Source organism: Helianthus annuus, chromosome 9 (assembly GCF_002127325.2).
Source record: "Helianthus annuus cultivar XRQ/B chromosome 9, HanXRQr2.0-SUNRISE, whole genome shotgun sequence".
NCBI lineage: Eukaryota > Viridiplantae > Streptophyta > Magnoliopsida > Asterales > Asteraceae > Helianthus > Helianthus annuus.
In genome coordinates this window covers 159,754,024-159,769,849 of record NC_035441.2, presented here as the reverse complement: position 1 = coordinate 159,769,849, position 15,826 = coordinate 159,754,024, and the positions used below count along the sequence as shown (strand labels likewise).

General features: G+C 37.6%; 1 long non-coding RNA gene across 1 annotated transcript; it reads left to right on the top strand.

Moving 5' to 3' along the window:
- The first annotated feature begins 14,294 nt into the window (after positions 1 to 14,294).
- LOC110879246 lies at positions 14,295 to 15,584 on the top strand. The gene is made up of 2 exons (XR_002558568.2): positions 14,295 to 14,860; positions 15,134 to 15,584. It is a non-coding gene; the product is annotated as an uncharacterized LOC110879246 (long non-coding RNA).
- The last annotated feature ends 242 nt before the right edge of the window (positions 15,585 to 15,826 follow it).

The window sequence follows — 15,826 nt, the reverse complement described above, 5'->3', positions numbered from 1 at the left end:
TAAAAATTTGCATGTTCTGCTACAGTGGCTAGCATATACAAATTTGCCCATTTCTCATCTAGCTTATCTTCCCAAGGTGATTTATTGATTAACTCCTGGGTTTCCTTTTTAATCCTCTTTTCTCGGATTTGCTCTTTACTTTTCTTAATAATCATACTCCTTTTTCTAGGAGAAAGCGGTTTCTCATATTGTGCTTTTCGCACAAATATTCCTTCTTCAGGAATTGTAGGGAGCTTTGAAAATTTAGTTTTGGATGAACTTCCTTCTTCGTAGACTGACCTATCTAATTTAAGATAGATATCTTGCAACTTTTGCTTACCCATACTGTAACTAACAAATAGTCAATTTAATAAAACACATAATCACATAATAGTAATCAGGAAAAATTAAGTATCTGTTAAATACTTAATTAGCTTAACTCAGTGGCTCTGATACCACCTTATTTCTGTCACGGCCCCCGACCCGGTTTGACCCGTTTCAGGAGCCGCGGAACAGAAATCCCGTGATATTTATTTATGTGATTTTAGCCGCGGAAATTTTAACATCAGGATCATTATAAAGCTAAAACATTTCCCGATTATTTTATTTCACAGCTCGGGATAAAACCCCGATAATTTACAATAATAAGATTTTTCTGATAAATCTTTATTTCAAAACATATTTCTTTATTTTATACTGAGCCACTATCTTAAGCTTGAAATGCTCTCCAGCACTTTTCCTGAATTACAGTAGATCACCTAAAACATGTTTGAAAAAGGTTTTGTCAGGGGGGAAATACTGAGTGAATCATTCAGTTTACTGAAAACGACATATTTGTTATAATTCACAGTATTAAGAGTTTTTACATATGTTTATTATCAACCAACTACCCACAGTACTTGTCACTCGACCGGATCTGTGACTGTGGTCATATCACCATTGGCTGCCCCAATGAATGACGTATATCACTTAATTTTAGGTTCGCCCACCTAACGTGATTAAAACTGTAGTAATGTGCACAATACCCCACATACTGGCTGTAATTTGGTGATTACATAAACTTAATCACTGTAATTATAACTTTGAAAATAATTTGGAGTATTGTAAAACAGTTGATAAAAAGAGAATGACTCACATTGCAGATTTAACACGGACAGAATATGATTTAGCCTGGTTAACCTAATTTCAATAATAATGCACACAAAACTGGGTTAGTGATCAATATGGCAGTCACGATAACTCACGAAATCAAATTCTCACAATGAACGACAAAGTGCAATACTTAAACATTCATCGATTTAACGACGAACGACAAAGTATAACCCAATGTGGGCAGCACTTAAACATTCTTTGGATATATTGATCTCGGAAAATGAATCGTAATAGCGATCGAGTAATTACCCTGTTTTGCGGCAGCGATTCAAAAGCAGTGTGTGTTTAATTGTGATATTATAACTCTAATTCGACGTACAGAAGGTATTTTCGCGTCGTTTCAACTTCTGTAAGCTAGTGCCAATGTCTGCTATTTATAGTGATTTTTGAGACTCCCTTACGGACCGTATGGCTTTTCCCTTTACGGTCCGTAAAGGGTGCAGTCTATATACCTATGCTAGCTGGTTTCGGGACTAGCTTAGCTGACTCATTTTTAAATTCAGTTTCTACTGTGACAACGAATTTAGTTGATAATTATCAACTAGGGTTTACCCCCCCTGAGTTTTAGGGGCCCTGATCCTAATTCCGATTGTTCCGAAAATTTTAGGGTTAGTGCGGAATTACTTGGGTGTCTCAATTAGGGTTTCCTTATTGACTAATTATCATTTTAATTATAAATTTTAATGAGAGTTGTTACAGAGATCCTACAGGTTCGTGGTGAGAAACCTGCTGGTGGTCTCAAACTCATGTCTTGTTTTAAAGCTCGGAAGTATCTGCGAAAGAACTATGTGGCTTTCTTAGCACATGTTACAGCAGATAAAGGCAAGGGTAAGTCTATTTCAGATATTCCTATCGTTCGGGATTATTCTGAAGTTTTTCCTGAAGAGTTACCTGGTCTACCTCCAGCACGCCAAGTCGAGTTCCGTATTGATCTCGTACCTAGTGCAAATCCCATTGCCAGAGCTCCATACCGTCTTGCACCGTCCGAGATGCAAGAATTATCTAAGCAGCTTCAGGAGCTCTCTGACAAAGGTTTTATCCGTCCTAGCTTTTCACCTTGGGGTGCTCCCGTTCTTTTTGTCAAGAAGAAGGATGGATCTTTTAGGATGTGTATCGATTATCGTGAGCTTAACAAGCTCACCATCAAGAATCGATATCCCCTACCTCGCATTGATGATCTCTTTGATCAATTGCAAGGCGCTTCTTATTTTTCAAAGATTGATCTGCGATCTGGGTATCATCAACTTCGTGTGCATGAAGAAGATATTCCCAAGACAGCGTTCCGCACTTGTTATGGACATTATGAGTTCACAGTCATGCCATTCGGTTTGACTAATGCTCCTGCTGTTTTCATGGACTTGATGAATAGGGTCTGCAAGCCTTATTTGGATAAGTTCATCATCGTCTTCATTGATGACATCTTGATATATTCTAAGACGCGAGCCGACCATGAGCAACATCTTCGTCTTACTTTGGAACTCCTAAAGAAAGAGCAACTTTTCGCCAAATTCTCCAAGTGTGAATTCTGGCTTAAAGAAGTTCAATTTTTAGGGCATATTGTCAACGAACAAGGTATTCATGTAGATCCCTCCAAGATCAGTGCGATTAAGGATTGGGATACACCTACTACTCCTACTGAAGTTCGTTCTTTTCTTGGTCTGGCGGGTTATTACCGCCACTTCATTGAAAATTTCTCGAAGATTGCAGTTCCTCTAACTGCTCTAACTCAAAAGAACAAGCCATTTGATTGGGGATACAAGCAAGAGGAAGCGTTTCTGACTTTGAAACAGAAACTTTGTGACGCGCCTATCCTAACCTTGCCTGAGGGCAATGATGATTTCGTCATTTATTGCGATGCATCTAAATTAGGTCTTGGCTGCGTCCTAATACAAAGAAACAAAGTCATAGCATACGCATCGAGGCAGTTGAAGATACATGAGAAGAACTACACCACTCATGATCTTGAGTTGGGTGCAGTTGTCTTCGCTCTCAAAATCTAGAGACACTATTTGTATGGTACAAAATGTGTGGTTTTCACTGACCACAAAAGTCTTCAGCATATCTTCAATCAGAAAGAACTCAACATGAGGTAGCGACGTTGGGTTGAACTTCTAAATGACTATGACTGCGAAATTCGCTACCATCCTGGTAAGGTGAATGTCGTAGCCGATGCATTGAGTCGCAAGGAACGTACTAAGCTTCATTGTGTTCGTGTCCAATCTGTTATTCAAACTCAATCCGATATCCAAGCCCGTATTTCTTAGGCTCAACAAGCTTGTGTTTCACAAGGTTTGATGGATAAGGAAATTCCTTATCACATAACTCCTGCTCTAGAACTGAAGGACAATGGATCATATTATTTCATGGACCGCTTGTGGGTTCCAAGCCCATATAATCTACGTAACTTGCTTATGGATGAAGCCCATAAGTCTCGTTATTCTATTCATCCTGGCTCAGATAAGATGTATAAGGATCTTCGTATTCAGTATTGGTGGCCTGGTATGAAGAAAGACATTGCCTTATATGTATCAAAATGCCTTACTTGTCTTAAGGTTAAGGCTGAACATCAGCGTCCTTCGGGTTTATTGGAGCAACCAGAGATCCCAGTTTGGAAATGGGAAAATATTACTATGGATCTCATTACTAAACTCCCGCGCACAAAGAAAGGTCACGATGCCATCTGAGTAGTCGTTGATCGTCTTACCAAGTCAGCACATTTCTTGCCAATCCGTGAGGATTTTTCTGCTGACAAACTTGCTCAAATCTACGTGGATGAAATTGTAGCTCGACACGGTGTTCCTTTGAACATCATTTCTGACAGAGATGCTCGTTTCACTTCGCATTTTTGGAGAACCATGCAATCTGCTATGGGGTCCCAACTTAATTTGAGCACTATCATCCGCAAACGGATGGTCAATCTGAAAGAACAATCCAGACACTGGAGGATATGCTTAGAGCTTGTGTGATCGATTTCGGTGGTAGTTGGGATTCACATCTTCCATTGATTGAATTCTCCTACAACAACAGTTATCACTCCAGCATCAACAAGGCTCCTTTCGAGGCTCTCTATGGTCGAAAATGTCGTTCACCAGTCTGCTGGAATGAGATTGGCGAGGCTCAACTTACTGGACCTGCCCTCATTTTAGAGACAACTGATAAGGTTAAGAAAGTTCGTGATAACCTTCAGACAGCTAGAAGCCGTCAAAAGAGTTACGCGGACCTAAAATGCAAGCCCTTGGATTTTCAAGTCGGTGATCGTGTATTACTTAAGGTCTCACCTTGGAAAGGTGTGATCAGATTCGGAAAGAAAGGAAAACTTGCACCTAGATACGTTGGACCATTCAAGATCGTCGAAAGAATCGGTAAGGTAGCCTACAGACTTGAGTTACCTCCTGAACTTGGAAATGTTCATCCAACCTTTCACGTGTCCAATCTCAAGAGGTGTTTAGCTGATGAGAACCTCCACATACCGCTTAACGAAATTTGTGTTGATAAAACACTGAAATTTGTTGAGAAACCGGTAGAAATCATGGAACGTGAAGTCAAGTGGCTAAAACGCAAGCGCATTCCTTTGGTCAAGGTTCGCTGGGAATCTAAACGTGGACCCGAGTTTACTTGGGAACGCGAAGATCAAATGAAGGCAAAATATCCGCATCTTTTTCCACGAGTTTCCTCTAAAAAAATTTCGGGACGAAATTTCCACAAGTAGGGGAGACTGTAACATTTGTGCTTGTAATCATTGTGAACAGTTCAGTTATCAATAAAACAATGTTATTTGATCCCAATGTTTGTTTGGTTGTGTTTTACATTTTTCATGTTTTGACTTTTGTTCAATTTCAAACTCTACATCGCTTTCTGGAGAATTATACGCAAACTGGTGCGTAAACGTACTCAGTTAATGCGACAAATACTCCGGAACATCAACATATACTCAACATACCTTAAATAACCTTTATATAACTTAGAAATAAGTTTTGAAGGCTTTGGTATGGCAAAACAAGTTAATTCGCTTACAGGGACTAAACTTGACAAACTGTGAAAGTATGCCAATTTGAACTGTAACGAACATTCCGGAACATGTCCATAAGTTAAACATACCATAAATATCCTTTACATAGCTTAGAAATAGGCTTTGAGGGGTTTGGTATGCTAAAACAAACTTTTGGATCATTCAGGGGCTAAAAGTGTCAAAAAGTGCACAAGTTTGCATTTTCGCGCATAACTTACGTTCTGAATACATCCGGACATCCAAAAATTTATGTAAGCATCCTTATATTATACCTTAGTGTTTGGCATGAGAAAAATCCATTCGTCGCGTCATTTGGATCGTCTTTCGCGCTTATGCGCATTTCGTCGTAATTAAGCGAACATCGCGATCGTACGGCCAAACGAACCGACATCCGGCATATTTTTGAGCATGTTTCATGCCCACAATGTTTAGTCATCATTTTAGGGCCTTAAAGTTGGCTTTACAGGCCTTAGAAGTGTCGGAAATGGCTTAAATATGCAACAGGGACCAAAACTGTCATTTCTGAAAGTTGGTTTCAGATCAGAAGTCCCAGGCGGGGCGCGTAAGACTATGTCCAAGTCTTACGCGGGCCACGTCAGCCCTGCAGATGCAGAAATTCGTTTTTTTTTTTTTTTGCTGTTTTTGGCCTTTCAAACACCCCAAAGGGCAATGCCCTTTCACCATCTTTGGGGTTAAGGTCACATTAAGCCACCACAACATCTTGACAAGTGTATGGATGAGATCATGGCACGATATTCAAGAAACGATCCTAACGGCTTTACTTTTCCTATAAATACCCCCCCCCATTTGTGTTAAAACCCACAAAACTGATCAAAGAGCTCTAAGTTGATGCCATTGCTTCATACCTGAGCTCCTGGATCAAGTTTAGCTTTCGGGGACCCTTCGTAAGTGTTCTTTCGTTCTTTTATTCGCTTTCTAGTGCTAAAGTCAAACTTTGTTTGACTTTCTGCGTTGACCAGCCTGTGGTCAACACGAAGTTCATAGGAACTTCATAACGTGAGCGTGATCACGATGGTTATAGTCCATGGCGACTATACCTACTGATTACCACGTTATCTAGGCTCAGTGACGAGTCGTAGTTTCGGCCAAAATGCGCATTCTTGCGTATTTTGTAACTAAACTACTCGTGAGCATCAAAGCCGTTTGTTTTGATGCCAAACTTGTTTTCTAAACTTAGTTAAGCATGTTCTAACATGCTTAGCTCGTCACTTTTAGTATAGTGCTTATATAGGGTCGTAAGGTAAGCGATCTAAACCATCGCTTATACTTTCGAACCCGACCCATTTGGTCGATCATTAGGATCCGACCAAACACATTAGGTGACCATAGCTGTAACCTTCCGAGGTTATACCTTGTGGTCACGATGTTAGGCGTTCTAAACGCGTTCTACGCGAACGACGCGTTAAGGTAGCATAAGCTACCTAAACGGGTCGTAATGGGCCGTAAGCACTTAGGTTAGGTTTCATTTTAGTATGTAGGCTTTGTTAAACCATATTACACGAGTCTCCATACTCGTTTGGTTTACGAACCCGCATACTATCCGATCCTTCCGATTTTGGTTCGGTATATTAATATAGCTACCTATTAGGTACCGTTTGATATTCCGTGATCTCTAGCATTATTTCGTTGTTATACAAGAACTACAAAGCAATCTCAGGTGAGTACATTGAACCCCATCTTTTACTGTTTTCTAAACTGTTTTGGGGTGAAACATATGTGCCTACTTGTTACTTTCATGCTTTCCATGTTTTCACATCATATACCGGCTATGTTCGTTAGTACATTATAGTACATGATTTCATTACATTTCATGCTATGTATGCCCATTGTGTGCGTACTTAGTACATTGTTTTACATTACATTTCTGCTATGTATGTTGACTGAGCATGCTAGTACATTGATTTACATGACATTTTATGCTATGTATGCCCATTGTGTGCGTACTTAGTACATCATTTTACACTACATTTTATGCTATGTATGCCCATTGTGTGCGTACTTAGTACAATTATTCATCACATGCCTACATTTCGGTATGACATTTGGTTTGTTTAACATGGAACAATACATTCATTAACATTAGCTACGCCATTCGTTAGTAGGTAGTGGTACCATAGGAATTGACAACTCCCGTTCCTGAAATCCTGGGTTTGTTTGGATTGGAAGGAATGACCGAATTCGATATACATAACTTAGATAAACCTTTAATTTGTTTAAGGGTTTATCGCCACAGTCTCAAGGCTTGGATGTATGCATTTTCACAATACCGCATAAATGTTTGTATCAGTATAGCATGCATTTGTTCCACAAAACATAACTTTGATTTAAACCATGTTTTACTTCAATACCTTGTTTTTGTGCATTTTACATATGGTTTAGTTGATACAGTTCACTTACCATACATGATACATTTTGGGTACACATTACATGATCTACATTAAACATAAACATTTTAACATTAATACACACATTTGGTGGTTACATTGAACATAGACTTTTCGATATGGTTTACACAATAACACTTAACACTTGATTTATACATGAACAATTTACATGGTGGTTGGTTTGGGTAAATGGTTTGAGTAACGTGGCGTATGTAATATGGTGCAAACATGGTGGATACGCCGCTGGTACTTCCTATATATAAATGCTTGTATAATATTACATATCTTAGCGTTATCTAAATCATTTCTGTTTAGACATATTACGTTTTACACAAATAACATATTCTTCACAAGGCATTATTTTTACAAACAACTTATCTTATACAAATTCATTTTACTAGGTTATACATTTAACCTTACACTTTATTTATACGTATCATCTGAACTTATCGTTTTTCAAACGATTTACAAAACAAAACAATTTACAAGGTTCATGACTGACTGTTATTAAACGTTTTCTTTAAACTCAAGTCATGAATCCCATTTTCACAAAACCTATGTATCTCACAGGCATTTTTATGCTGACGTACCTACTTTCACATGTGTTTTCAGGAGCTATCGTGTAGGATGACAATGGTGACACTAGGGCGGACCTGTGCCTTAGAGACTAAAAATGAAGATAGACTAGTTTAATTATGTTATAAACTCTTTGTTTCCTGTTTGAAGACAGTGTAACACGTTTGTTGATAAATAAAATGTAACTTTAATTTCCATGGTTTATGAAACAATTAATTCTGTCCCAACACTCCCCGGCGTTTCCGCCGCGGTTGCATGTTATACGCGGCCGGGGTGTGGCATAACATGTAAAATTAGTAAATCTTACTTGGAAATTAGATGGACAACAATTCAGGAGCGTTTTGAATGAAATGGCAGCCAGTTAGAATGAGAGGAGAGGGCTTGCTATTTATAGAGGAGAGCTGGTGCCCTTGTTCGAAGCTGGCTGCCTTCGTTTGAAGGGGCCAGTTTGGTGAGGGAAATCTTCGTTTCGCGTGTAGGGTTCTCGTTTGGTGCGTTTTGTTGCGTTAGTTAGTTCAAGTACTTAAAGTATTTTAGCGAGATATCAAGTGTGGTGTTGCGTTGCGTTTCATTGTGATGAATCGAGTTGCGAGAGTTTGCGTTTGAGCGTTTTAAGCGAATAAATGATACATATAACACATCTAACATATAATCACATAAATAACACAAATAATATAAATAAATCCGCGTTTCGAGTTTGCATTTGAGTTTGCATTGCGTTAAGCGTTTAAGTAGTAAGCGTTTAGAATGCAATAAGTAAGCGTTATAAAATGCGTTTAAAACATAGTTTAACCCATAGCGATCATTGAATCTCTGTGTACAATCGTTAACGAATGAGATAACGGTAGCTAAAGGAACAACCAAAAGACGGGTTGTTACACAAACCTCAGGGACGAATACATAAATTTATTCTCAAATTAAACTTTGCATAAACGACCCTCTACTTAAATAGATCTCGATCAGACACCCCTTGAGTTAAACGGTACCACCCTTTTTAGCTAATACTGTTCCTATTCAATACTCCCTTTCAATATTTGCTGTCTTCAAGTTCATTCCTTTGCATAACTTTACTAACTTCACACTCAACAACCCTTTTGTAAACGCATTAGACATTTGCTCGTTGGTATCAACATACTTCATATCAATATCTACATCTAAGACCTTTTTTCTAGATAAAGTGATAACGAACTTCGAAGTGTTTCGATTGTACATGAAACATCGGATTCTTAACAAAATATATAGACGAAAGATTATCACAAAGCACTATAACCTTTTCAATAATTTCTTGTTTTGAATCCTTAAGCAGCAGACACAACCAACTAATCTCTTGAGCAATCACAGCAACCGATCGGTATTCAGCTTCTGTAGTTGAAAACAAAACTGTTGGTTGTCTCTTAACACGCCACGTGACCGCTACCTTCCCTAACATGACCACATAATAAGCACTAGAGCTTCTTGTATCTAAGTCCCTTGTATAATCAGCATCACAATACCTAACTAGCTCAAGTTTCATTTGAACTTTTTCACATATCTCAAGAGTTTTTGTGCAACATCCAATTGGGTCTTACGAGGTTGTTGCACATAACGACTTAACACTCCCACTGAAATGCTATACCCAGGCGAGTAAGCGTTCAATAAATGATCCTTCCTATAATCTTTCAATACATCGTAGGGATATCACACTATTTTCCTTTATTGGCCCCCACCACACATTCACCTCCACAGGCATTGTTAAATCTGGGTACAAGATCGGAGACGAATACAAAGGATATTCACAAATTACTTCCATTAATTTTTGTGAATGAATAAAATTACAAGACTCAGAGGCCTATAAATATCGAAAACAATTTAATCCTACTAGGACTCCTATTTTTACTAATACTTATCTTAAACACTTAGAAACTAATTAAATCTAATATTAAAGATAATTCATATAATAATTAAATACATTTAATTATTATTTTACTCGTTTAGCCCTTCGACTTCAGATCTCCTCCAAATCGCCTGTTGAGATCGTCCATACCTCCCTAGATGATGTTATTTTATCACTTCCTCTCAACATTAACTTCTATAAGTCTCCCTCTCAATCTTTGACTCATTCTGTCTCGATCTACCGCACCATCTTCGGTAAACACATGACCTATATTGATATCTTCAGTGTGTCCCATTAGCGTCCTTGGTTGCAACATCATTAGTGGTAATAACATCACGTTTTCTGATAGTCAAAACGTCATTTCATCCTATAGAGCTTGAGCTACACACGCTTTACCTTCGCCGAAAAAATATGGATTTGATTGGTAGTAACGGACTTTGTGACTCTTTTGACAAGACTTCACGAGGCCCTCGAACGCCTTTTAAGTAGCCATCTAACTATCCTTTAAACCCACTTGAATCAAACATTTGAACTTGACCAATTACAAAACTCGATCAATTGGAAGAAGGGATAACTTGCCAACTGCCTTCAACCGAATTAAATCAATGGGTTCACCAAGATCTGATTGGGATCTTTTACCATTGCCTTTGAACGAGTCTTCTGCTTTTTCACCCTACTACCCCGGCACACGGAGAATTAACTATCCTGGCACACAGTAATGGCACATTATCATTTAAACCTTCAACATTAAACACCGATTTTGGATTACTTCAAATTGATTGATCTGGATAACTGAGAGAGCCTTGATCGATATAACTTTTAACTGAGAGAGCCTTGATTTTTTTAAATAATATTAAAACATTACGGAATGGCACATTTTTTCAAGCACAAACAGGGTACATGAATTCTCAGATACACCTCTGGTAATCAATATAACAATGGATACCTTTATCATTGATTATTATTACTATATTACTATATATTATTACTATATATTACTTAATAGTGATTTTAATATTATAGTAATATATAGTTTTTTAATATTTTTATTATTTTAATATTATAATAATAATTATTTTCATTGTTTTTTACTTTAATCATTTTTTTAATATCAGGTGTTGGGATAAGCTTGGTGTCAACCGGTATTGAATCACTACTGGTATTGAAAATACCGGTACGGTCCTGTTTGGTATCAGTACATGAAGGTAAAAACCAGCACTGATACAGAAAACGCCAAAAGTTGGTGCCGAATTGATATTGGAAATCTTTTGGTTCGGGAAATTCAGTGCTGCTACCCGGTACCATGTGCTCATCCCTGATCACCGTTACCGTACGAACAACGGTATCGTACAACTTTTTTTTGTTGATTTTCTTCAACTTTTAATTTTTTCTTGAGTAAACTGCCATTTTGGTCCCTGAGGTTTGGGCAGTTTTGCCACTTTAGTCCAAATCTCAAACCTTTTGCATCTGGGTCCCTGTGGTTTCAGTTTTGTTGCCATTTTGATCCAAAAGTGAAATCAGCTCAAATTCGTTAAATTAAATCCTGATGTTTTGTCCTTTTCCTCAAGGGTAATTTGGTCATTACAAATTCTTCAAGTTTATAACTTTTAATTTTGACCCCCACTATAGTATTATTGACCAAAACCAAAGACATCCTACTCCCATGATGTTGCATTTGATTCTCAATAGCAATCAGAACACTATTATATCAGAACCCATAAAAGTGATGATTTTCTATTTTGACCCAGATTAGATCCATATCAATCCTGCAAAATTGAGTCTGACTTCACAAATTCATGATCAAATTCAAAGCATTTCCATAATCATGATCTTCGACTTGGATTCCTGCTGTAGAAACATTGACCAATTTCAAAGCTTTGGACTTCCATTGCCTCATCTGAGTTTTATTCATCTAATTGTAATTAAACTCATTGACTTTGAATTTGCAATAACTTCATTAACCTGATAACATGCATCCTCTGACCTTTTATAACCCCCATCCCAAACCAAAGCTCCCAATGACCTCGATAAACCAGTACAGGTTTGACTCAAAAGGAGTAAAAAAAGATGACACTTTTTATTTTCAATGTTGACCTGAACCAAACCCATCAACATGAATCCTTCAAAAACCCCATCGGCTGCAGCGTTTTAACCCCATCCTATTTCCCAACGGATCTGCAATTTCACAGATCTGATTCAAACGCTTGAAAGGGTTTCAATGGCTGGTTTCAATGGCTGTTGAAATCGGGCGAAGGGGAACTATAACGATGGACAGTAGTGGTGGGTTTCAATCGATATAGATCGTTGTAGAGAGAAGAGAACGAGAGAAGAACATACCTGACGGAGATAATGAATGAGGGTGGTGAAGTGTTTCAGATGTGTGCGGCGAGGGTTGGTGGTGTGTGGTGGTTCCCGAATGGAGATGTTGACGAACGATGGGTGAAGGGGTGACAAGTGAGGCGAGCGGCAGTGGTTCAGCTAGGGTGATGCGGCAAAGCTGATGGTGTTATTAGGGTTGTTGATTCAGAGGTGAAGATGGAAGATGAGGATGGTGTTTGGTGATGGAGGTGTTATTTAGTTTAATTATTTTAATTAATAATAGGTTATGATAAAATCATAATGACTAATTTACCCATGAGGAAAATGAAAAAACATCATGATTAAATTTGAGGAATATGAGCTGATTTATTTTTGGACCAAAATGGTAACAAAACTGAAACCACAAGGACCCAGATGCAAAAGGTTTGAGATTTGGAGTAAAGTGGCAAAACTGCCCAAACCTCAGGGACCAAAATGGCAGTTTACTCTTTTTTTCTTTTTTTATTTTCAGGGTAATGATACCGAAAATACCGGTTACGGTACCGGTATATGAAGGTAAAAAAGGTAGTGAACCGGTACCAGGAACGCCAAAAGTCGGTACCGAATTGGTACTTAATATCTATCGGTTCGGCAAATTTGGTACCGGTACCCAAAACAATTTGTTCATCTCTGACCACGGGTTTCATACGAACAACATCGTTACCATACAACTTTTTTGGTTTATTTTCTTTTGGTTATTTTTTAGTGCTTTTTTCTACATTTTCTTTTTATTCTTGTCAGTAATTCCATTCGCAACACCCTCATAGTGAGTTCAAAACACATGTAAACACAAACTAAATAACAAAAGAAATTCATCGCAACTTCTTTAAACCTAGTTATGTTGATAACCGTAATTTAAGCACCTTTGTATTTGCCTTCTCACAAGTCTAACTTTTAGGAGACTATATAAAGATTTTGTAATTCTAATCAATTGAATATCTTAGTTTGTTTATTCAACAAGTAATTATTAAAATATATAAGTTAGGGGGTGATAAAGTAGGCAAACGAGACCCACATGAGTAACTTTGACTCTTGGGTTGGGTCGATTTATAAAAAAAAAAAAATAAGTATTTGTTTATTTTTATAAATAATCAGTACATTATAAAAACAACAATCTTAACTTTTTTTTTAAGTATAGATGCATTATAAAAACAGAGAAAGGTTATCGCATAAGAGGAAAAAATGTAGGAAGTGTAGTAGAGAAATTTTGCTCTTAATTTTTAAGATTAATGGTTAAGATTAAGTGGTCCCAAATATAAAATTTAAATAACTAAAAACAAGAAAAACAAGGGGGAAAAAGGCAAAACAGGAAACCCAATATTGTTGACTTATAAACCCACCATCCTCTTGATTTTCAACTATTATAATTTTTTCATACGCTAATATTTTTTATAAAAATTACACCGTATTAACGAGCATTTCATTCTTTTTAATTCGAGCAGTCTATTGTTATAGTTTACTTTAAAAAAAATTGAAGAATTTTCAATTTCTATTGCGTGATTTTGAATACCCAGTAAGTGACTATGTGATTTTGAATACTCATTTAGTGACTACGTGATTTTGAATACTCACTTAGTGATTACGTGATTTCATTATAGTATTTATGTGAAACCCTACTGAGTGATTACATAATTACGCAAAAGCAAAACATGTAATACATAATATTTAATATGAAATACCTAATATTTCAGGTATAATCAGCGGCGCAACATAGTGGGGGCGGGAGGGGGCGGCAGACCCCCCGAACTTCTCTTAGTAGTGGAGAGTATGTAGTTTTCGTATAGAAATTTTTTGGTATATAAGTTTTCGACCCTCTAGTCGAAAATCTCAAGCTTCGCCACTGGGTATAATCACGTATTAAGGATAAATTATATACAAAACTTAGCCGAATCAACCTATAATAACAACATAATGTTGTATATTCTATTCTATTCTATATAATAACAAAACATGAAGGGTCTTAGGAACAGTGAACTAACTGGACAAGTTTGGGTTGTTATTTACGACATTGCCACATGCTTCCATCAAAGCCGCACCGCCATAAATATGACCACCAGGGATACTCAGAGAGAAAGAGTTAGACATGAGTGAGTGAAAAGGGAGGGCCGGGCACGGTTGTTCTACAGCGGCGCCACGGAAGCAACACTACCGTTCATCAGTGGCGTGGATCGGTTCTGCTGAACGCAGGTAAGCCACTAATGGTCGTGGTTTGTACATCCGAGCGGCGGTGATGACGTTTGACGGTGTAATAGCTCATTGGTCGGCGTCAAAACGGTACCCGAGGTGGCAAGCACCATCGATGGATTCTATGGAGCAAGGAGATCGCTGAGGGTGTTTGAGCACGTCGTCATCGCCTCCGGCAACGCGGCTTCGGTGCCGCCAAGGTTCTTGCTTTACGACGCCACGCCCTTTCCGAGGCCACCAGGCGTTCCAAATTTGCGATGTCGTCTCTGATCGTGGTTCATCTATGATCCCATCTACTTCTGCAGATCCTCCTCAATTCAAATGGTATACATTTCTTTTCCGATCATTAAGTCTAGGCTTCAATTAAGCAGAGAGATTGCAAATACTATGATTGTATGAGTTCCCGTGCAGGTTAAAAATACGATAATCCGCAATTTGTTAATTATAGTCTGTTTTTACTAATTTGTTAATTTTAGTTTCATGTTATTATACGAAGCTCTGATCAGAATTATAGATTGATTTGAAGATACTCCTGCTGAACTAGGAATTGTTTGTTTCGGGAATTACTATAAATAACATTAAATGTTTCTGTTCTAGAATCTAATTGATGAAGAAAGGGGGCGTTTGTGAATTGTGATGGTGGTTCGATATGCGATGACTGATCACAGTGAAAATGACATGCTTTAACTTTAAGAAAACAACAATGAGATATGGGTGCCGAAAATGCAAGTTTCACTATGGTGAAGATCACTCGGGAAGAGAAGTTATCGTTGCTTGGTTAGTTGATCGAAGAAGAAGACTCAAAGGATACCGCCTTTGCATCTTTGGGGATGAAGGGTGGGTGATGTTGATTTTGTCTGATTAGATTACTTTATATAAGTTATAACTTAATAAGCTTTTCTTAACTAATCACATCAATGATGCAATTTCTAGAATGATTATATTGGTTATGTTCTTTATTCTACTGGTGTAATTCATGTTATCCTTTCACTGTATAAACAAGTTACTTTTAATAACATTCAATTGTAAATTTTGGATGGTGTTACAATATTGAGGCTATATATTGCATCAGAGTTATGCCTTTCTTAGCAAGTACCTAAGAATTCCTGGAGAGTAAGTTTGTGTTCATGACCTTTGTTTTAAATTGACATTGATAGATGAACTTTTGAGCTAATGAAGTGGAACTTTCGAATGCATGTTAAGGATTGACAAATGGCTAAGAAATTTTGCAGGCTTCTTCAGGAATTTTGTAGTTTTCTTCAGGAACTTTCACTACTTCTATGTTAGTGA